Consider the following 4,502-nt stretch of genomic DNA (forward strand, 5'->3'; position numbering starts at 1 on the left):
AGCCGAAGCCGAGCGAGCGACGATGACGATGGTGCGAGGCTTGCCTTTTTCTTAACTCTTTAAGAGCTAGAAGAAGAGCAATTATATATATACCCATCAAAAGCCTTTTCTTCCTACGATATGGGACAATGTCCCTTTGCCAAGAGAAACTCAAATATTTTATTTTTCCTCCATTTCTCATTCACCCTCTTTAAGCTACACAAGCTTAAAATCCCAACAATTTTGTATTCTCTTTTATATAATGGATTGCTCATCTCCATCCGTGGACGTAGATCAATTAACCGAATCACGTTAAATGTTTGTGTCTCTTTTGGTATATTTCCTTTTGCTGTCTGATTTATCGTCGTTCAAGGTTTGCTTTATTAGCTTCCGCATGACACCTGATTTTTCGATCCTATCAAATATTAGAACAACGATTTTAAGAGGTAATAATTAGGTTTTAGGTTTAAGATTTGTACATATTTAATAAAGTTTTAATATAAATACATTGTTTGAGTAAAATTTACTGGGTTCGGCCGAATCTGTATTAATCCGGTTTCTAGCTCCGCCCTTGCGTACGATTGCAATTATAAATAACAGAACAGAACGTTGTTTGCTGCATGCAAAAAATCTACGTATAGAAAATAAGAGAGAGAGAAAGAAAGAAAGAAAGCGAAAGATGGAAAAGGTTCATGAGAAACCGCTATCACATTATAATGGATCATTATCTGTTTTTAGATTAGGAGATTTGGCTGTGAAAATAACAAAGGTGAAAAAGGGATCATTAAATAATGATAATCTTTCACCCCCAACTCCATTGTTAGTTGTTTCACCAATCATACCAGGAACTTATCCAGTTTTACTCTTTTTACATGGCTTCTTGCTAAAGCCTATCTGATACAAATCTCTCCTTCAACATATTTCTTCCCACGGCTATATAATTGTTGCTCCTCAGGTACTAATTTTTATTATACCTACTCCCCCCCCCCCCACCCCAAACCCCACCCACTCATTTGTGTTTATAGTTGTTAGTCTGTTGGATAGAGTCTGAATTCAGAATTCAGACTATGTGGATAAATTATCCTATATATGAATGTATATATGACGAAACCGTTATTTTTTCATATCTATTATATATAGTTATATCGAGTAAAAAAAAAACGGTTTAATTGAACTTGCACAACTAATTGTCTTAAGTATATATTGGTCAAATGAACTCTAGATATAGATGCATTTTGTACGTACTCAGAGGTGGATCTAGAATTTCTAGTACATGGTCCATTACGAACAAAAAAGGAAACAAAAATGTATCTAGTAGGAATTGATCCCTACACCTCTCGCCAAATAACTCAACCATCAATCAAGTGCACCATTCAACCTTCATAAATCACTTGTGCCAACAGTTAATATTATACCAATTTTTAAAAATATGTACATAAATATTTAATTTTACGGAGAGATCATGAGTTCACGTGCCCCATATTTAAACTTATAAATCGCCCCTGTACGTACTACTTGGATTATTTTCAAGATTAATCTGAAATTGAATACAATAATATTTCCTATATATGTATGTATATATGAAGTTCACCCGTGATTGTGAATAACTTATTTGGTTGCGTATAAGTTTAACTTAATCCACCACTTTGATGCAAAACTTTATAATTTCAACGTGCTCAGACTAAGAATATTTTGCATTCCGTTTGCAGTTTTCCCTCGAATCCGTACTGCCGGATCTACTCAAGCTCGCCGTCTCCGGCCACAGCAGAGGTGGTAAAATAGCATTTTTCACTAGCTTTAGGACATGGCAACCTCTCCAGTATCAAATTTCAAGCACTTCTAGGAATTGATCCAGTTGCAGGTAATTAGGATGTCAAATGGACGAATTGAGCTAAATTTGGGCGAGTAAATGTATTGAATCAATAGGCGTACGTGTTGGGTCATAACTCGTTCAAGTCTAGATTGGCAGGTTAAAATGGGTCAAAATCCTAGATTATAACTCAACCGTCCAACTCAAAATCATTTTCAATTTGTTTCCTTGCTCTTTTATTATTTATTTCATTTCAAAATTAAATTAACACAAGCTTATTCTTTTATTTATCATGATATAAACTAAACCCAAAAAATAGACTCGCTCGGTTTCATTTTATGTAACTATATACTTTCTTATAATTAATCCATTTAAAAAGAAATGATTACACATTTTTATATTTGCAAGTAATTTAAATTTGAATTTCTCGTTTACCATTAATGAAAAACTTTTATAGATACGTGTTAAATATCTCATAGTCATACATATAATATGACATGCTTAATAGCATGAATTTCAGAAATTTTTCTTTTTTATTCAAATTATGTCATATAAATTATAGTAACAAATGAACCTCCTATCCTGTTTTTTGGGGTGATGGTATCACCTTGTTATATTTTTTCTTGAGGTAAGTAAGGTAGCCCCTCGATGCGCTTTTTTGAAATACTACACAGCCAGACCTTTATCCGGCAAATTTTAATTAAAAAAAAGTACTATATATTCTTTTGGTTTTGATAAATTTTCATTGATTAATTTGTTCTAAATTGGCTGCCCAAATTGGTCAAAGCGTCTAGATATAGGCTAACTCGGTTATGCCCAAATTGACTCACCCAACCTTGACCCCGGGTTATATATATTTACATGAGCTAAATTTACGTTACTTTACTTGCAGGTTTTTCTCCGTCCAACCGATCTGCTCCAAAAATTCTTCAATATATTCCTCGCAATTTCGATCAGACGATACCTGTGGCGGTGATCGGCGCCGGCTTGTCAAACCAACGTGTGTGTATCTTCCCACCCTTCGCACCAAACGGTGTCAACCATTCGGAGTTTTTTAACGAGTGCAAACCACCTTGCTGTTATTTTCTGGCTAAAAATTATGGACATACTGATATGTTAGATGACGAAATTGCTGCAATTGCGAGTTTGATTTCAAAGAGTGGGAAGGGACCAAAGGACCTTATGAGAAAGGCTGTTGGAGGGATTGTTGTGGCTTTTCTTGAGGCTAAATTGGGAGGGAAAGTGGATAATTTAAATGCCATTGTTCAAGAACCTTCTCTTGCTCCCATCACCCTTGATCCAGTCATATCTGTCAAATAATTTTTTCTTGTAATTGTTTTGTGTTATTGATTTTATCGAAAAGTTCCAAATATACCCATGTACTTTCGAAAACAGTTTAAATATATCATTCGTTATATTATGAGTCCAAATATACCCTTGTCGTTATACTGTCACGACAAAATTTTATCTATAGGTCGTGATGGCGCCCAACATTACAGCAAGACAAATCAACTAGTGATTTAAACACATATTTAACTCTTTAAAAATTAATCGAGTAATTAAATTCTTCTTACTTGCAAGAATTAAGACAATATGAAAAGATCTAATAAATTAAAATAATCAAGAAAAATAATTAAATCCAAAATTCTACTAGCGTGTGCCATGCCCTAGTGTCACAAGTGTATGAGCATCTAGTAGATTATACAAAAATTCTAAATACTGTCTGAAATAAAATAGACAAAATAAAATTTAAAGAAGATGCACTAGTTGCTGCAGAACGGCTCAGAAAGGTAGCTCACCACCAAGTCTCTAGATAACGTGGGTGCGCGCCGATAGGTCCAACTATAGTACCTGTCTCAATTCCTGCACAAAAAGTGCAGCAAGTATAACATGAGTACGTAAATAACGTGTACCCAGTAGGTATCAAGCCTAACCTTGAAGAGGTAGTAACGAGAGGTCGACTTTGACACTCACTAAGGGTCAATAATAATAAATAAATTAAAAATAGAAATATTTAAATCAACATGATTTATAGAATTTACAATAATTTTCTTTAACTAGCAGAAATAATTAAATTCCTTCAAATGCAATAATTTTCACTTTATTTATTTAACTTCACAAGCTGCAATTAAAATATCAAGGTATCCTATAGTTGTTATTATTATTAGGCACGATTTCTGTCGAGGTTGTACGACCCGATCCAGAGTGTCGTGTACACTGCTGAGGGACGTGCAGCGCGATCCATAGATGCATCTATACTGTAGAGGCGTTCGGCCCGCTCCACAAGAAATGAGGACATTTTCTTATGTACCTCCGGAACGAGGATATATATATTATAAGATTAATACAAGAGGATGTACAATTTTTTTTAACAATTAATTAATTTATACAAAAATTCAAGTATATGAGGTTTCAATCTTTTACTATTTTTCTTAACAATTCACAATATAGTTCAAATACTTTAATTAAATAAAGGATACAATTAATACACGTAATTCATGATTTGAGTCCTAAACTATCCGGACTTTAGCATAAATAGCAGCTACGCAGGGACTCTCGTCACCTCGTGCGTACGTAGCCCCCACAATTAGCAACCATTGTTAATTTAAATCACCTATGGGGTAAATTCTCCCTTACAAGGTTAGACAAGAGACTTACCTCGACTTGCTCCAATTTAATCCACTAGTAGGCCTTTTCCTCGATTATCCCATAT

General features: G+C 34.3%; 1 long non-coding RNA gene across 1 annotated transcript; it reads left to right on the top strand.

Annotated features, from left to right (window-relative positions):
* Window positions 1–621: 621 nt before the first annotated feature.
* On the top strand, window positions 622–3,155 carry LOC138895016 (uncharacterized). Its single transcript, XR_011409214.1, has 3 exons — window positions 622–934; window positions 1,689–1,840; window positions 2,682–3,155. It is a non-coding gene; the product is annotated as an uncharacterized lncRNA (long non-coding RNA).
* Window positions 3,156–4,502: the final 1,347 nt, after the last annotated feature.

The sequence above is a fragment of the Nicotiana tomentosiformis genome, chromosome 6, assembly GCF_000390325.3.
Source record: "Nicotiana tomentosiformis chromosome 6, ASM39032v3, whole genome shotgun sequence".
In the NCBI taxonomy this organism is placed as follows: Eukaryota; Viridiplantae; Streptophyta; class Magnoliopsida; order Solanales; family Solanaceae; genus Nicotiana; species Nicotiana tomentosiformis.